The sequence below is a fragment of the Typopeltis vanoorti genome, chromosome 18 (assembly GCF_054136105.1).
Source record: "Typopeltis vanoorti isolate ZY-2024b chromosome 18, IOZ_Tvanoo_1.0, whole genome shotgun sequence".
Lineage (NCBI taxonomy): Eukaryota > Metazoa > Arthropoda > Arachnida > Uropygi > Thelyphonidae > Typopeltis > Typopeltis vanoorti.
The window spans coordinates 112,737,536-112,757,772 of NC_143566.1; the positions used below are offsets into that span (position 1 = coordinate 112,737,536).

General features: G+C 38.7%; 1 protein-coding gene across 1 annotated transcript in view; it reads left to right on the top strand.

Moving 5' to 3' along the window:
• Positions 1–20,237, top strand: part of LOC150097078 (uncharacterized) — a 123,476-nt gene that overhangs the window by 87,088 nt on the left and 16,151 nt on the right. The gene's annotated exons all lie outside the window — the stretch shown is intronic.

The following is a 20,237-nucleotide window of genomic DNA, read 5'->3' on the forward strand; positions in this document are numbered from 1 at the left end:
CCTTGCATTATGGGAGATACTAAGACAAGTGATGAGAGCTTAGTCCACCTTTACCACGAGTTGCCTCAGTCCTGAATATATTTCAGGCACAAACTTTGTTTGCTTACACTTGGATAAAAGATTAAACTAAATTTATTATAGTCTAACCAAGTGGTGGTGGTGGGGGGGGGAACTTCCAACGTACTTCAGTTACCTCCACTAAAGACAAGACCAACATACTGTCAGCATTCTTCTTTTCGAATTCCTCCATTGATGACTTGGGCAAATTTCTCTCCACTCTACCAAGAATGGCTCCCTTTGTGTCGCCATTAGTCTTCCGACAAAAAGAAATCTGAAGAACCCTCAATAACCTGAACACAAACAAGGCATCTGGTCCTGATGATATCCCACTTATTATGTTAAAAACATTTGTGCCCCAGAACTAACACCCATCCTTTATTGCCTCTTCAATCTATCCTATTCAAGTGGCATCTACCCTTCAACATGGAAGGAGGTCCACATCCAGCCCATCCCAAAGAAAGGTCATAAAAGTCAACCAACGAACTACTGTCCAATTGGTCTCACTTCTGTTCTCTCTCTAAAATTATGGAGAAGGTCATCAACAACCAACTCTTGAACCACCTCACCTAGAGTCGTGCCAACTAATCAGTGACCAGCAGTATGGATTCCACCACTCGCAGTCTACAGCTGATCTTGCTTTCACCACCCACCTCTGGACTCCAGCCATGGAAAAACTTGCATGGTTGCCATCAACATTTCGAAGCCATTTGTTGGGTTTGGCAAAGGGTCTTACTAACAAACTGCCATCCTGTGGTCCGCCTTCCTCACTCTGCAACTGGATCACTCACTAAATGTGATGGTGCACAGTTTACTGTCCTCAGATTTCCCCACCAATGCAGAAGTATCCCAGGGTTGTGTTCTTTCACCCACTCTCTTCCTCTTCTATATAAATGACCTGCTATCTCAGACTTCCAATTTTATCCATAGCTTTACCAGTGACAACACACTCCATTTCTCTTTTTCTTTCGATAAACCTTGTATTGCTCAAGAATTAGAATCGTCAAGATTCACCATGACCAGTGGCCTAAACTCATTTCTCCTAGCTATAGCCAGTGTGGCAAGGACAATCTTGTAAACTTCAATGCCACTAAAACTTAGTCCTGTCTGACCTCTCCTAAGAAATAGCTCGCACCTCTTTCCCCTTACCTCAGTAATAGTGAGATATCCAAACAAGATCAGATTTCTCTTCTTGCACTTTACTGCTGCACCTCAGATTGTTCCTGGCACAACCACATTTCAACTATGGCTTCTGCAGCCACCAAAAAACTTGGTGTACCATGACACTACTTCACAGCTGCTAACTCTATACAAAGTCCAAATCTGCCCAGCCATGGAATATTGCTCCCATATTTGGGGTAGTGCACCAAAATCCTCTGTAAGTTTGCTCGATTCTATCCAGAAGAGGGCAGTCTGGCTAATTAATTATCCCTCTCTCATAGACATTCACTTTCTACCTTGTGTCTCTTCTACAAATATTTTCATGGACAGTGGTCTGCTGAATTGGCCACTATTATACCTCCACTCTCCTCGAAAATTATTAAAACAGCAGGCGCTGCTAACCAACACAGTTTTACAGTCCATCTTAAAATTCACTGAACCAACTTCACTCTCTTCTCCTTCATCCCATCCACTTCTGTCCTTTGGAACAGTCTCCCCCACTCACTTTCCCCAAAGATTACAATCCTCAGCTGTTCAAGCAAAATATGAACAGATTCCTCTTTTCTTCTATTCCTCCTGGCCTCACATGCCACTAAATGTTACAAGGGTGGTCTGAAAAGTTCTTGGCCTTCATCATAGATATGGCAACACTATAGGCAAGATTTTTTTTTTTAAGTTGGTACATCTGTCATAAGCATCCATATGAAATTGCAAGTCATTCTACCAAGTAGTTTGTTTTATACAGCTGTCTGTAGCAAAAATGTTGTGTGTATATCCCTTGAAATGGATAAAATTGAGTATCGTGCAGTTATAAAATTCTTTGTAAAAGAAGGTTTAACACCAAAAGAAATTCATTTGAAGTTCATAAAAGTTTATGGGCTCTTTTCTCCTTCGTTTTTGACAAATGAGAAATGGGCTGCCGAATTTGAACGTGGCTGTACCAGCCTTTAAGATGATCCACGTGAAGGACGTCCAAAAAGTGTAACAACACTGGAAATGATTGAATAAGTGCACGATATGGATTTGGATGACCACTGAGTCAAAGTGAGTGAAATTCCTGAGACTATAGGCATTTCAAAAGAATATGTAAGATATATTTTGCATGAAGAATTGCAAATGAAAATGCTTTGTGCAAGATGAGTGGCGCGCTTGCTCACAGCAGTTGAAAAACGTATTCGCATGAAAATCTCTAAACAGTGCTTGGAGCATTTTAACAAGAATAAATCTGATTTTGTGCGTCGATTTATTACTATGGATGAGACTTGGATTCACCATTACACACCAGAAGCCGGTTGTTCAGTGCCAAAGAAGACAAGTCGGTTCCATCAGCAGGAAAGGTCATGGCATCAATGTTTTGGGATGCTAAGGGCATTTTGTTTATTAATTATCTTCTTCTGGTTCCCATCTGCCATACGGCCGGGGGAGGGTAGCTATATGCTATTATTCTAGGGAGAGATGATTATGAGCAAGGTGGTTTCCCGTTGCCTTCCTTGCCGTAAGTATTTATGACTGTAACCTGTGCGTTCACGGGGCCGGTTTGCCTGCTTGCGGGATGAAAAACCCCAGATAAACTGGCGGGGAAAACCCTGCTGCCCACGCCCAAGATCGGCTAACTTGGCTATGGCTGAGGAAGATCCTCAAGCTCCTCACGTCGTGGACGGGAATCAAACCTAGGACACTCCTTCTCCAGGCATATGGTTGCGAAGCGCAAAGCCACTAGGCTTTGCGCTTCGCAAAGCCTAGTGGCTTTGCGAAGGCCGGGGGAGGGTAGCTATATGCTATTATTCTAGGGAGAGATGATTATGAGCAAGGTGGTTTCCCGTTGCCTTCCTTGCCGTAAGTATTTATGACTGTAACCTGTGCGTTCACGGGGCCGGTTTGCCTGCTTGCGGGATGAAAAACCCCAGATAAACTGGCGGGGAAAACCCTGCTGCCCACGCCCAAGATCGGCTAACTTGGCTATGGCTGAGGAAGATCCTCAAGCTCCTCACGTCGTGGACGGGAATCAAACCTAGGACACTCCTTCTCCAGGCATATGGTTGCGAAGCGCAAAGCCACTAGGCTAACCGCGCGGACTTAACTTGAATTATCGCGGAATTATCTTGAAAAGGGTAAAACAATAACCGGGGAATACTATTCCGATCTCTTAACCAGACTAGATGAAAAAATTCACGAGAAAAGACCCAGTTTGCAGAATTAAAAAATCATCTTTCATCAGGACAATGCACCTGCCCACAAAGGTCTTTTGGCAGTGGGAAAATTAAGGGATCTGCACTATGAACTGTTGGAACATCCACCCTCTTTCCCAGCTTTGGCTCCCTCTGACTTCTATCTTCTCCCAAAACTAAAACTCTTCCTCGCTGGTCAGCGTTTTTCTTTGAATCAAGAGGTGATTGCAGCTGTAGAGGGGTATTTGCAGATCTTACTGGGAACCACTACATGGATGGGTTAATGGTGCTGGAGCATCTCTGAAATAAATGTATTAGTCTTAAGGGAGATTATGTTGAAAAATGAAAGTAATTTTGAAATTATAAATTAGTTATTTCATTGTTAGGCCGAGAACTTTTCAGACCACCCTCGTATAAGTCTTGTGGTCTTTCATGTATGGATGAGATATAAAAGAAAAAAAAAAAAATCCATCTCATGCTTTGTCCTGTGAAAAATTCCAGCATGGTATTTCTCTAATTAAAACCACTTCAGTATTCTCATTTTTCGTCATTGCCTGTTAACTTTCTTCCAACTCACACTTTTGTTATTCAAACTTCATTTGCCTTCACTTATTTCAGTTAGGGGAAGACCATTCCATAAAATTACGCTAAGTGTAAAAAAAATGAACAACTCATATTACTTATGATTTTCTTCTTCATTATCATTTTGTTATGAGCTCACTCGCATGAAGTAGGTGCAGACTCAACCAAACTAACGGAGACTGGATATCTACATTATTTGTTATGAACTAATTTGCGAACTTCAATTAAATTGCCCCTCCTTCTTTTCTCACTTAAAACTCAACAAATGGTAGTTTGCCAACTGAGTCATAATTTTCTTGATTTAATCCCGCAACATACTACTGAGCATCCTCTGTTTAGCTTCAGTTTTTTTAACATCTCTTGGAAATCTGGGGGACCAATGCCAAGAGCCATAATCCAAGACTGACCTGACCAGAGTGTTGCATTAAGGTATATTAAAATTCTTCCTCCTTCATGTGAAGATTTTCTTAGACCAACAGTCCACTGTACTTTACTATTTATTTTACCGGTATAATTCCTATAGTTCAATTCCTTATCTGCCATACTACTAAAGTTGCAGAGCAGTGAGGAGCAGGTGCTTTGCATGGAGAGTGGTTCGTGAGTGGAATTCGTTTTCTGAGTGTTTTGTCAATGAAGACACATTGAATCAGTTTTAGGCACAGTTGGAGTGTGAACCTCTCACAATGAGTCTCTGACTCCATGGAAGGCGTATAATAATAATTTAGGAACACTTCCCAAATCCTTCCAGTACAATTTATATCCATCTAATCCTACTTCTTTTACCAAAGCAAATGTATTAGATTTCTCCAAATTGAATTTTAATTCCCATTACCTGTCCACTCTTCCAGCCTTTTAAGAACATTGTGATGAGACTTCAGGTTATTTGGAAAATTTATTTCTCTACCTAATCTCATCATACTAAAAGAGAAACCTTTTTTTTTTTTTTTTATTAGTGAATGAATTTAAATCAATGATAAATTCTAATGAAAAATAAATGTTCCAAACTGAATCCTGCTGTATTCTACTCCTTTGATGGTTAGTTGATTAGGGCTTTGTTGGTGCAAAAACGGCACAGGTCTTAGAGCACCAAACAAAGGATCCATAAGTACTAAAGGTCATAACAAAAACAATAATGCAATAAATGAATAAATATCACGTTATATACAAAAAGCAATTTTTTAAAAAAAACTTAACTTAAGAAAACTAGTTCTTACATCTAAATCTAAAACAGTTATTGATGTCTATCAGTAACAAGTTTGCAAGATTTCCTGATGATTTATCATCATTTAAATTTAAAGAATCCTGCGAAATCCTGATAAACCACCCAAATATCAACAACAAAGATGGTATCAAAATTCCAAGGATCTGGATGGCACACATTCAGCCAACCTAATTTGAAAGATTCAACACAAGTCAGGACTCTAGCCAATCTGCTATTATTAGAAACCATTCCACTCCAACTGGCTGGAATGATGTTAATATAATGTTAATATATGTATATAGTAGACAACACAAATAATAGGACTTTAGCGCTGATGTATTTTTTTTTTTTTTTTTTTTTTTTTTCCACCAGAGGTCAGGCCAACAATTGTGGTAGCGGTTAGTCAGTGTCTTTAACGAACCAGTATGATTGTGGTATAGCTTGTTTCCTGTGTATATTTGTACGCTCCAGAAGATGACCTTAACATAAAGGTCGAAACGTCGAATTGTAAAATTTTAGTAATAGTAAACTAAAGTTTTTATTCAAACACGGTAGTTGTCTCCATAATTTCCAAAAATGCGTAGTAAGTTTAAAGTTTACAATCAAATGTATTGTATAAATTAATTCTTTGTAAAAAGTTAAAAACATCATGCAGTTTGTCCGAGTCAGATAAGATCAGCCTGAGTGTATATGGCTTGGCCAAATAAGTAAAAATTTCATTCCTTTCGTATGAAGTGCTGCCATTCCACCAGAATATGACAACTGGTGAGGCACGTGTTGCATTTTTTGCACATGTGTAGGTCATCAGCCCTCAGTAAATAAGAATGCCTAAGATGACTGTGATCTATGCTGAGCCTAACAAGAACTACTTCCTCTCTTCTGTTTGTGTGTTGACTAGAATATCAGCACTTCCTGCCATGATAGAGTGCCATTGGATAATTAGCTTTGATCTTAACTAAAGATACCAAGAAATTGTATACTTGGTTTAATCCTTTATCCAAGTGTAAGCAAACAAGCTTGCACATGAAGTATTTTCAGGACTGGGGCAGCTCGTATATAGAAGCTAATGACTTCACATTGCTTCCCTTAGTATCCCATAATGCAAAGCACATGGGAAGGATCACTACCCAGACCGGTTTTGATCTTTATTGAGGTCTCATCAGTGGGAGTCAGAACCAGAGGTGATACTAAGGTTGAAGTAATGCAGCTCGTATATAGAAGCTAATGACTTCACATTGCTTGCCTTAGTATCCCATAATGCAAAGCACATATCCTTGCAGACATATACTGCTATGCATTATGGGAAGGATCACTACCCAGACCGGTTTTGATCTTTATTGAGGTCTCATCAGTGGGAGTCAGAACCAGAGGTGATACTAAGGTTGAAGTAATGCAGAAGTCATATTTTCGTATACGAGTAGCCATAAGATGTCACACCTTATTATTAAAATACTCTGGATTAGAGATAGTTGTTCGAAGTTTTTCCACTTGGTTATACTATTAATTTACTATAATATAAATGTGCTTTGCATTATGGGATACTAAGGCAAGTGATGTAAAGTCATTAGCTTCTATATACGAGTTGCCCCAGTCCTGAAAAAACTTCAGGCGCAATCTTGTTTGCTTACTCTTGGATAAAGCATTAAATCAAGTATATAATTTCTTGGTATGTTTAATTTATAGTATAACCAAGTGGAACTCTTCCAATAGCTTTGATCTTATAAACTGTCTGTAGTCTTAATATGGGACTGTCAAACAATATGTCAAAAATGTATGAGCTGGTCTAGAAACTGCATCTGCAGTTTCATTTCTTATAATTCCAGTACAACCAAACATCAAAATTAAAGGTCTTCATTTTGTACAACAGTTGTAAAACAACAGGATGTGGATTATAAACAGGTTGAGGAGATTGGTATGTAAAGAACTCAGTGAGTCTGTATAAATTACACACTTTGGGTAGTGGTTTTCTTTTACATGCAAGCTGAATGGCATGCAACTCTGCTGAATAATTACTACAATCAAGTGGGATCTGGTTAGATATAGTAATATCAGGAAACACAGCAGTATGGCCAGCTGAGGGGTGTTGGATTTAAATCATCAGTATAGATGGACAATAAATCAGAGTGGGCTGCTCTGTGTGCATTGAACACTTGCAGGTAGGCAGATAATGGAATATGAGACTTCTGTAGTTGACAAAGTGAGAAGTTTCAGGATGCATAATAATTGCATAATCTCTTTAACATGCATACCAAAGGGGCATGTGACAGTCTCACGTGCATGATATTAAGCTTTCCAATGCTGAGAAAATATACTATTGCCATGTAGGATGCTCTGAAAGCCACTTTATTTTTAGGGCATACTTAAGCGACAGCTGTTAATACTTTGAGTGGGCAGTGTACGAAGGGTACTATTTGTATGTTGTATTACGATCGTACCCTTCGCATACGATCATAATACAACGTACTCAGCCTTGCAGAACCATAGGCCTGATACCCATAATAAAGTTTTCAGTATATAAGTGCATGATAAAGATGAAGCATTGAAGATTGATTCACACCCCATTCAGTAGAAGATAGAGTACGAATGAGATTCGATGTTCTGTTGCACTTTACCCTTAGTTTACCATTGTATGCAAGGAATATAACTTTTCTATCAATGATAAGTCCCAAGAACCTGGCTTCTTGTTTGTTCTACTTCTCTTGAGTCTTTTTCAATCCTGTTTTCCAGAACAACATCACTAGTATTCAACAACCTACCATCATGTTTACCTTACAGTGCGACTCATGGACATCCGGAAACAGGGATCCTGATAGTCTTGCACTGTTATTTCCTATATCATTTATATACAAATTAAACAGCAACGGTCCAAGCACAGAGCCCTACGGCACACCACTAGTCATTTGCCTTCTCTTGGATTCTGCTCCTCCTTATAATACTACATTTTGGTATCTATCCATCAGTCACCCTTTTATCCATACCACCAGTTTCATATCCATCCCAATTTGTTGCCGCTTGCGTAATAGAGTTCCATGTGTATCCTGTCAAACGGCTCTGCAAAATACAGTGGATCATTGTGTATCCTTTCTTTTTATCCAACTCTCCTGTCATCCTATTATAAAAAGTTAATACATTACTAAGACATGACCTACCCTTCACAAAGCCATGCTACACCTCATATTCTTATCCACCCATTAGTGAATTCTCTTTTTGGCCAACGTTTTTAGTACTTTTACCACCACTCACTCCTGTAATACTGATTGGTCTATAATTTGCTACCAGAGACTTAGATCTGCCTTTATGCAAAGAAATTTGCCCTTCTTCCACTCTCTTGGGGCTTTGTGAGAACTGAGACTAAAACAGCTTATTCAAAGGCATCACCAGTTCCCCTACACATTTTTTTTAAATGTGTGCCAACATCACATCCTATCCCACAGCTGCATTTGCATTCAAATTCTGCAATATCCTAAATACCTCTGTTATGTCCCTATCTTACGATTTTGCTTGTCTTACAAACAGCCTTCGTCTATATTCTTCTAGCTTCTACTTTCAAGACATCACCAAAATTTCTACTAATATCTGAGCTATTGTTCCCCGTAGTATCCCTAGTATTTATATTTTAACTGCGCCCTTTGGGATATTTAGTTTAAGATATTTTATACATAAACAGAGAAAAGGAACTCAAATATGTAAAAGTGTAACTATTGCAGTCGTGACACTATTTCTTGTTACTCAACATTAATTCCTTAAACTTCCCGTTTCTTAACATCAGTTCCCCGCGTGGTTAGGCTCGAATGTTTCTAAGCGGTGCATTGGATTAGCAATATCAGACAACTTTCTTTTTCATTAAACAAAAGGTTTATTATTTCTCTAAACATGGTACATATCAAATTACTCAACTAAATTACTTACACACTAAAGTCAGCTTAATACAAGTAGTTAGGCTATGATTCGACAAAAGTTACTACGATCATGCCGCCACAAAATTTCATACAAAACATGAATTCACTTAACATGGAAAGATTAGATCACCACACATTAATAGATTATTCAACTTCAAGTACACTAACAAAGTCATTAACTACTCTAGCACATACTTATGACAATTCCGATTCTCTACACATCACACTATGCATTCAAATTCCTCAGTCTACTTGGTAACTCAATTTACACTAATCAAACTCAATACTAATAAAACCATTTACTTCATTAACACACAACTATGTCATTAACTTTCCTTTTACAATATAGTAGGTACTCAAGATTCTTAGGATAATTAATTATTCACAAATTATCAACACTAGCTAGCTTACTTCTAACACTCTTTATCAAATTCTAGAGTTCTATTGTATTTTCTCCCTAATCACTTTAACAGTTCCGTATTATGACAATGGTACCTATCACAAACAACTTCTGGTTAACATAAGACAAAATTCACAATACCTTTCTTAAGCTTCACTTACAGGCCTTTACCTTCTACTGAACGAACTTGCTTGCATAACTTCTTGCAATTCAGGGCTTTATGAACATCTGCACCGTCGGTTGTACTATCCGAAACGAGGACATCGATATCTTCACAGTTTCCTATGACCCTATGGTATATTTCGCTTTCTAAATAGGAATACGGGAATAGCTTTCCCGCTCACCTTCGATTCCTTGTTGTGGCATGAGAATATAAGCCATATCTCTCCACTCAGGAACACCGTTAAATCCACTAGAAAACCAAACTAAAACCACCGCGACTATCCAAACATTTCTTCTCCTCTGGCAACAGGCAAAAAGGCCTCAAGCCTCCTTGACTATCTAAACGTCTTCCCCAAAACCCAAAAGAGCCTACTCTTCCAAAAAAAAGGCCACGAGTGGGGGGGGGGGGGGGTTACCAACCCTTTTATAGCTGCTCCCCTAACGGCGCGCTTTCTTACTTCTTTCTCCTGCCTCCTACTTGTTTTCCGTCTGTCTACCAATTGGATAGCATTTTGCCGCCATACATCATTTTGATCGGCAACTTGTAACGAAGTTTCTATCCGGGTATAGGCCCTAAGCGATATTCCGTTATTTCTCTTGTTAGCCTCTATCTCAACCCCTTTTTAAACCTTTTCTCAGAATTCTACTTAATGCTTAATCTTACATAGCGCATTTCATGACTCATTCTTTTATACTTATGCACTTAACTCTTTCATTCTTAATCACATTACTATATTAATTCTTAGTTAGCTACTTATTTAATACAGATTCCTTGTTTAGTCATAATACATCTAAATACATTCCTTTCTTTTGTTATCTTAACTAAACAATAGACCTTTACATTTTACTCAATTTATACTGGATGCAAGAATATTTTATTAATTAAATTATCCTTTTTATGCAGGGGTTTTTATTTATGTTATTTATTTTTCATGTTACACCATGATAACTGAGAATACTATATTCTCAAGATATCAGGTGTAACACCTCCATTTCATCAACCTCTGTCATAATGATATCTTCACTTGGATGATATACCCTTGCAAAATGATCACTCGGTAGCTCAACAATTTCGTTTCCTTATGTTACCTCTCTACCATCTGCGCTGATTAAAATTATCCGTCTATAGTCATTCTTCCTCCTACTTACCACAAACAAAAAATCTCTTTGGTATTTCCTTTCACCTGCGTGGCTAATTTCTTCTCATAATCTGATTTTACCTTCCTTACCATGCTGGTCATCTTTCCTTTTGCCTGATCTTTGTACTGTTAATGAATTAGCTGTTCCATCTTTTTCCTTATATACCCTCCACAACATTTTCTTTTTTGCAGCTGATGCTTAATGATACTACTCATCCATCTAACTGCTATCTGATTTACTTCCAGACCTTGGGTATACAGTCTGATATTGCTTCCTCCAAATACCCCTTGACTATCCCCCATGCACTGTGAACATCATTTCCTGGCAGAACCCATGGTACTGCTTCAAGCTGCCTCCTGAGTGTATTATAATCACCTGCCTTGTAGTTCCACATATATCCCTTCTTAACTGGAATTTCTACACATTTTGCTACCTCCCTAGTCAAGACCACATGATCACTTTTCCCAATTGGATTTAATGCAGTCACCTTAGTTATTGTAACAGGTCTTCTGATCCTATAATTAGATTCCACACTCCCGTACCACGAGTCCTCTCCACATTCTGTCAAGGAATTATCTCTCAGTTAGTGTATAAATTCCATTTCCTTCCAGTCTATGTCTCCGAAGTTGAAATTCCCATAATAATTACTTGAATTGCACTCCTTGTACTAATCTGCTGATGCATGTCTTCCACATCATCCCTGGCCTATGGCAGCAACCAATTTTATATTCTGTCCTATTGGCTTCGGTCTCACACCAGATTGACTCGAGGACTGCCATCTGCCCGTCTGACTCCTAATCTTGTTGGCTGCAATTCACCTATCATCAGCGGTACCCCACTCCCTGTCCTCTCCACTCTGTCCTCCCTGAAAATACTAAATCCCTCACATTCTATCCCAGTAACTCTGTTATCTGCTGTTATCCAAATCTCACTTGTGCCTATAACTTTCTGCGAGGTTGCACTAACCAATGCCAAAATCCCCTCTCTCTTATTCCTGATGCTTCTAGCATCAGTATATAGAAACTGTAGCATCCGATTAGGCCCCCAAAGCCCACAAACTCTACATCATTCCTCCTACACATCATGCATTTTTATTCATTAGCTATTATCACTCCCCTTCTCAGTTTGCCTCTATCATAGCGTGGCAGCAGACCCACAAACTTCACCCTGTCGGTCTTCTCTTTTGCTTCTTCCAACTCTTTGACATCGTCCCTCATAGAATATTTCTCACCTCTCAGATCATTGGTTCTAGCCAAAACAATTAATTCTTTCATATTCCATTTCTACATTCTGACAGCATTACTAATAGTATTGATTTTTTAGGGCTTTCATAAAGAACTCCCCTTATCATAGAATCGGCATAAATAATTATTTGCTTACGTTCATTTTCTCAATTATTCTTTCAATTTTCTTTTTGGTTTCGGACCTGTTGCTTTTTTTTCTGTTCTCAATTAGGCTAATTGCTGTTTCTGCAATCTTGCATTCTCATCCTCACTTTTTATACGCTTTAACATCCAACATCTCGACATCCCTAATCCCCTGAAATGCTTTAAATATCAGAAATATGGGCATGCCTAAACTACTAGTCGTTTACTACCTGTGCCTGATATGGCAGCAAAGAACATGATAATAAATCTTGCTTTACCAAGAAACCTAATTTGTCCACTGTCAGGAAGAACATCCAGCCTACTCCTGTGCATTTCAGTGTTGGAAGGATGAAATACAAAACATTAAAACAGAACAAAATATGTCATATCAGGATGCAAAAGGAAGCTAACCACTACCACACCTATCATGAAATTCTATTTTGCTGAGAAAGTGGCAGTCCAGTAAATGCCAGCAGCAACTCAATCTCGTATCTATACTTTACCATCGAATAATTTCGCCATATCTGAGCTTTATGATCATAACTGCTTCTCTGTGAAGCACAGAGCTACAATCTCAATCCTGAAGCAACTCTAAAGATGGTCCCATTTGATGAGAACCCACTTGTGAACAAAATAATGCATAGGATATTACTGAAAGATAAGCCACCGGACAACTCCACAGAAAAAATATGTGCTATGGTCTCACAGGTAAGTAAATTAAATTTACCGGATGATACTGACATGGCTGGTGATGCATTTGATTATTTTCTAGAGGTAGAGATGGACACAGGTCGTCCATTCTTCCCAAAATCAACTTATAAATATGAACCTAATAAAGGTAAGGCCTCCATCTCTTGGAAAACATACGAGTCTACAAACCCAAAGCAATAGGAAATTTTTTCAGTGGTATTGTTGTGGGTTTCATCAAAGTACCAATGATATCAAGATTCTGCAGCAGACACACAGGTCTTTCTGTTTCTGTCTGCAGGAAACATATTTAAAACCCCAGTGAGGTCCCCACATTAAGCAATTTCACAGTTATCCCTAAGTACAGAATTTGAGATGGGCCTGCTCATGGTGGAGTAGCAAGCCTAGTGGCCAGTCATACTCCTGTCCAAGAGATACAGCTTAATACTGCTCTGGTAGCAGTAGTGATTCATCTATCTGTTTGATTTCTTATTACAGCATATTCCATTATTTTGCACTGAGTTCTGAGTTAATCATTCTTGATAACCTGATCTTGCAACTGCCTCAGCCTATAAGTTAAAAAAAATTAAAGATGCCAAGCAATTATATTCTTGGTTGAATCATTTATAGAAGTGTAAGTGAACAAAGTTTGCACATGAAGGTATCTTCTCGACTGGACTAGTTGTATACAGAGGCTAATGACTTCACATTAATTTCCTTAGTATTCCATAATGCAATGTACATATCCTCTCGGGTGTGTATAATGCTAAGCATTATGGAAAGTGCCACTACCCAGACCGGTTTCGATCTTTATTGAGGTATGATAAAGTGCCAGAATACCTCTCCAAGAACTCTGAGCGACCATGAAGGATCACTACTAAACTCATCACTCCAGGACAGGAAGCTCAGTGGTGGCTCCACTCAGTGGCAGGTAAAGCCCACCACTGAGTAGAACCACTCTACTCCCCCCCCCCCCCCTCCCCAGGAAGCAAGCAAATGCACAAGCAAACATTAAATATCATCAGTGCAGCCAGACCTAGAAGAGATACCAAGGTTGAAATAATGCAGAAGTCATATTTTACCTATATACAAGTAGTGAAAAGGTGTATAAACTTATTAAATTACTCTGGTAGTCAGATACCAAGTGGAAAAAACTTGCAACAAGTTAAAAATTGTATGGGATAAAATCTGTTAAATGAAAGATATAGGAGGCGCTATTTTTCTAACTTGTATCCATAATGGATGTGTTGTTACTTAATGCAAAGCCATTGCAAACATTTTGGAAGAACATTTTCCTAGTATCTCAGCAACAGATTAATATCCTCCTAAATTTTTAATATTATATGAGAAATAAGAGAAACGGTAGCTAAACTTTTGTACAAATGGGTTAGAACTGTACAATCAGATATTTCTTAACGAGGGCATAAAAAGAGCATTGATACTCTATCGTTCCATTGCATCAAAGCCTAATTATATTTAACAGATGAAGAGTGTCCATATTCTTAGCATAAGTCGTCATCATTGCCATCTATAAATCAGCAAAGGATCGAACACAAGCAAACAGTTATCGATCTGTTGCGCTGACCTGCTGTCTCCATAAGATATTACAGAAAATAGTTAATGCCATACTTCTCTGGTATTTACAAAGCAACAGTCTTCTCAACACAGTATGTTTTTTGTAGATATTCTTTAACTTTGGACCATTTGGTCCGTTTAGAAACGTGTATAAGAGAAAGAAACGAGGACATCTGGTTTCACTGTTCTTCGACATGGAAAAAGCTTATGACACACCCTGGAGAGATATGGCATATTAAAAGAGCTCTCTAACTTGATTCTGAGAAAACACCTCTGTGTTTATTAAAACTGTAACGAGTCTTCCAAATCAGAGTGGGAAGTGCGCTATCTCAACAGTATCATCAAGAACGGGGTTTTGCCCAATACTAAGTGTGACACTTTTTTTTTTTTTTTTTTTTTTGCTATCAAAGTTAATTATTATTATTACAGACTACTCCATAGAGTCCTTAGACTCATCGAGGGAGGTGCTAAACATCATGCCAACCACTATCCATGATTTGCACATTATTTCTCATACTTTGCTTTGAACACAGTCGTGGCATCCACAACAGACTGTGGCAACCTATTCCACTCGTTCATCACTTTCCAAGCAAAAAAATCTAGTTCTAACACCCTTACTAACTACACTCTTGCTTAGTTTCCAAGGATGGCCCCTAGTTCTCCCACAACCAGACCTGTTCATCACTTTCCAAGCAAAAAAATCTAGTTCTAACACCCTTACTAACTACACTCTTGCTTAGTTTCCAAGGATGGCCCCTAGTTCTCCCACAACCAGACCTGTTCTGAGAACTTTCCTTGGTATTAATCTTGTAAAAACCTTCTGCCATTTGTATGTCTCAGTTGTATCACCCCTTTTCCTCCTGTCAACCAATTTCTGTAACCCACAAATCTTCAACCTATTCTCATAAGGTTCATTCCATAGAACTGCTACCATCTTGGTCACTCGCCTCTAGTTCCTCTCCACCTCTTCCTCATTGCCAAGAAACCTAGATGACCAGATCTGCATGCAGTAGTCAAGGTGGGGCTTACTTATCAAGGCTCCTTAAAGAGGAATAATAACCTGCTTGTCAAAGTATTCTTCAGTAACCAAGTAATCCAGTGAACTGCTTTAGGCAGTTTTGCTCTGTGCCCTCTAAACTTTATCTCCCTATCCGCTAACACTCACAAATCTTAGGCTTCATCAATTTCCTCGAGTACAGTTCCATCGATGTGGTATACAGCTGGTAAACTTCTTATTTCTTTTTATTCCTTCTCTCCTCTTTTACCTTGTGATGTCGAGGATTTTTCTACATTTTACCTCTACCGTATCGAGGATAAGGTGGGTAGCCTTATGCCTCCCTGTGTGTCCTATATCTGTAGATGTGTGTGTTCATGGGCTAGTTTGTCTGCTCTGGGGGACAAAAAAAACCTGCGTTTCTGGCTGAAAAAACCCTACCTCCGTATGTGACTGGCTAACTCACCTTTATTCGAAAGAGTCATCACATCACTGATGGGAATCGAACCCAGGTCTTTCCAACCAAAGGTCTTCGTCTATACTGACTGAGCTACAGAGGCTCACCTGGTATTCTTTTAACCCCAAAATGCTTAACCTTACACTTTTTCATATTAAACTCGCATCCATTCTCCTTTGCCCAGACTGCCAGTCTCTCCAAATCATATTGCCTAAATTATCATCATCTGTATTAATTATTGCTCTACTCAGTTTTGCATCGTTGGCAAACAACTGAACAATTCCTCTCGGATCCTTTCCTATATCGCTAGTGTACAAATTAAATTGTAGCAGCCCAAGAACCCCTCTGGCATGCCACCAGTCACAGGCCTTTTTCTGGAATCCACTCCTGAGTAAACTACTCTCTGATATCTCTCCATCAACCACCCTCTTGTCCACTTCACCAACTTTATATCCATCCCCATGTCCTGCAGTTTATTGATTAGATTTCCATGCAGTATCCTGTCAAAGGCTTTTGCAAAGTCCAGCAATATCACTGTAAACCCATTATCTTTATCCAACTCTGCTGTCACTGTATTATAAAACATTATATTATAAAGCGAGTTACTGAGGCTGACCTACCCTTCACTAAACCATGCTGCCCCATACAGTATCCCATTTCCATCCATCCATTCCTGTATTTTGCTCTTGACCAACTTCTCCAATACTTTGACAATAACTCCTAATATGCTGATCGGTCGCTAATTTTCTACATCGGTCTTGGAGCCTCCTTTATGCAATGGAACTATTTACCCCTCCTTCCATCCCCTGGGGACTAACCCAGTGCCCAGACTTAGATTAACCAATGTGGTCAAAGGCACCAACAATTCCCTAGTACATTGAAGTAAAACTCGAGCTGGTGTATCATCTGATCCCATAGCTGTATTCACATCGAGGTTCTGTAATATGCTATGCACATCCATTTCATTTACCTCAGTTCCCATATAAGTCTTTGCCTCTCTGGTTCTTACAATATCACCATCCTGATTATATTCCAAAGTGTTTACTTAGTAATTATACTATTTTGACTGATTCAGTTACCTCCTTATCATCGGCATTCATTAAAATCATTCTGCCATAAACATGCATCATATTGGAAGAACTGTTTGGGGTTATCTTTGGTGTGCACTGCTAATATCCTTTCATACTCTGTTTTTGCCATTCTTACTACACTGGTTACCCTTCTGGCCTGTGATTTATGCTGCTCGTTGTGCCTGCTGGTCACTTTTCTTCTTGAAATCCCACCACAGATTTTTCTTTTTTTGTTGATCCAGCTTAATGATGATATTCATCCATATAACTCCCACTTGATTTATTTTCCTGACTGTAGGTATGCAATCTGCTATTACTTCACTCAAACACTCCTTTACCACTTCACATGCACTATCAACATGCAGCCCTTGCAGTTTTACATGCATTAGCACAGATCCAAGCAATCTCTTAAGCTTGTCATACTTACCAGCGCAGTATATCCACATATACCCTGTCTTAACTGAAAATTCCACACATTTAGTCACCTCCCAGGTCAAGACCATATGATCACTCTCACCAGTTGATAGCAACATGGTCAAATTTGTTATAGACAAATTCTCGGATGCAGTTACTAGATCCAGCACTTTCAAACCCCTAGTATGTTCCATCATATGCTGTCTCAGGTAATTATTCCTTCCTTACTGCATAAATTCTATTTTCTCCCTCCCATGTGGCCTCTCCTCCTTCCAGTCTGTGTTCCCATAGTAGAAATCACCCATAATAATTCCTTGCCCTGCACTCATGTAACATATTTGCTAATGCATACTATCCCCATCATCTTTTCCATCTGCTGGTCTATAGAAGCATCCAACTGTATATTTTGTTCTGCTGGCATCTTTCTCACACCAGATAGCCTCAAATTCGCTATTTTCGCTGGCCTGCAGTTGAACCTTCTTTGTTTATAGCTCATCGGCTGTAATCAGTAACACTCCTCCCCCCATTCTTTTCTCTCTATCCTCCCTGAACACACTATACTCTTCACATTCTATCCCACCAACTATATCATTTTCTGGCAGCCATGTCTCACTAATGCCAATAAACTTTGACCAGGATGAATTAACCAGTACCAAAAACTCCTCCCCCTTGTTCCAAACACTCCTGGTATTAGAGTACATAAAGTGCAAAAGCCACTTTAGTCCCACAGCTATTCTGACACTTTATATCTGATTCTGGTTTATCTGAATCCCATTCTGGTTTCTTACTAGTGGTACTAATTTAGGCATTTTATGCCTAAATTTTATTATTATACTCAACTGCCTCACTGATATGTGTTATAATGTTCTGTATTCCTATTACATATTTCTCACCCCTGCTTTGTCTTTATTTTTCTTTACTTAAAACTTCGTGAATGGTCGACTGCCTTGAATATGGACCGCTGCCATTTTATTATTTCTTCTGGATCCTATATTCTCATGCTCTATAGTCTAACACGTTTATTTGTTTTATGACTGCGCCAGTTAGACTATGTATGAGTGCAAGATTATAAGATTTAAAACCAAAGACAAAGCAGATATTGTTAGCGTTCCGCGCTTATGTTAATCTTTACCTTTAATGAGTGGTGACTTGCCTTTATCTTATGTAGGTTCGAAATTTTCAGGTTAGTACATTGCCAGAATCAGTCCAATGTATTGTTCACAAACCATTTTATTAAATCAAAAAGGAATATTTACAGTTTTATTCATATTAACATATACAGTCATCCCTCGACTTACGTCCGTGAACCCATAATGGAATAAATAACATTTTTGACTATACTTTCGAACAAGACACAAGCGAGCGTAAAGTAAAAAGATTTTTATTTAGCAACAATGCAGTGGCAACGGCAGTGACCTCCTTCGGCATCATGGCTTCAACAGTGCCTCTGTTGATTTTGTGTTTAAGAAATAGGTCAATTTTTTAATATATGAAATTGTGCTAAAACCTATTAATTCTGAATAGCCTTTTTTTCCCCCCAAGAATTAAAGATCATTAAAATCGATGCAAAATGAAAATAATGTATTTATAGTTTACATCGACAAATAATTGCATAAAAAAGGCTAAAAGATGTTTATTGATGTAATTATTTAATTAAATCAATAATTATGAAAATTTATTGATGTAATTATTTGTCTCCAACCAAGCTCCCCCCCCCCCCCCCTTCCTGGAAAGCATGACAGCACACCCAACCAAAATGATCATGTGACGCTACTGATATATATATGACTGGCACTACGCTAACCACTTGGCCTGGTTGGCCGAGTGGTTAGCATATCCATTCTCCAGCCAAAAGGCTGCGGGTTCGAATCCCGCCGTGGGCATAGATGTTTGTGATTGTCTGTGAAAATACTAGTGGTGATGGTGATTGGTAGTAGATGGTGGCGTAGTTGTGGTTCATTGCAGTTGGTGAATTGAGTGGTGGAGACAGAGTTGTAGAGTAGGTACCCTCCCTCGATGAGTCTTTGGACTCCCTGGAGGTGTCACGTAATAATAATAATATATATATACATACACAAACTGACAATAAAGCAAACCTCGAGTAACCTGAATTGAATGTCCATTTACATTATCTCACTGTACCCATAAACAGACACACTTGATGTACATTGTTGTTCGGAATTATCACATATATAACTACTTACAATTCTCGTTCTGCATGCCTTTCTCGTTCTCATACAGAAGATGTCTCTTCACTATGCCCTAATAATAAAGTCTCATCCAGAGCATCCTATATTTATTGGTATCCTTTATCTAAGATGGGAAGCTCAATATCACACTTGTTAGACTGCTGATGTCCTTTTGGTATGCATGTTAAAGAGATTATGGAAGCTATTAGCAGAATGTTGACAGAATTACCTGCATCATGCATAACAGCATTTCTCCATGGCAGGTTTGCACTCCATCCTTCAACCTCTCACTTTGTGAACTAGAAAGCCTCATGCTCAATAATCTGTCTACCAACAATTGTTTACTGCACACATGCAGCCCACTCTGATACCTTTTTTTTTTTTTGTGTTATTTGATATTACTGAATCCAATTATTCCCAGCCTTGAATAATTTCAGTAATTATTCTGCAGAGTTACATGCCATTCAGCTTGCACTTATGCATATAAAAGAAAACTACTACCAAAAGCATGTAATTTATGCACTCCTTGAGTTCAGTGCAGGCCATCCTCTCTCCTGTGTATAGTCGACATCCAGTGCTTTGATTGGTTTTACAGCTGTTGTGCAAAATGAAGACCCTTAATTTTGATGTTGAGTTGTGCTGGATTCCCAGCTATACTTGAATTACAGGAAATGAAACTGCAAATGCATCTGCTAGATCAGCTAATACATTTTC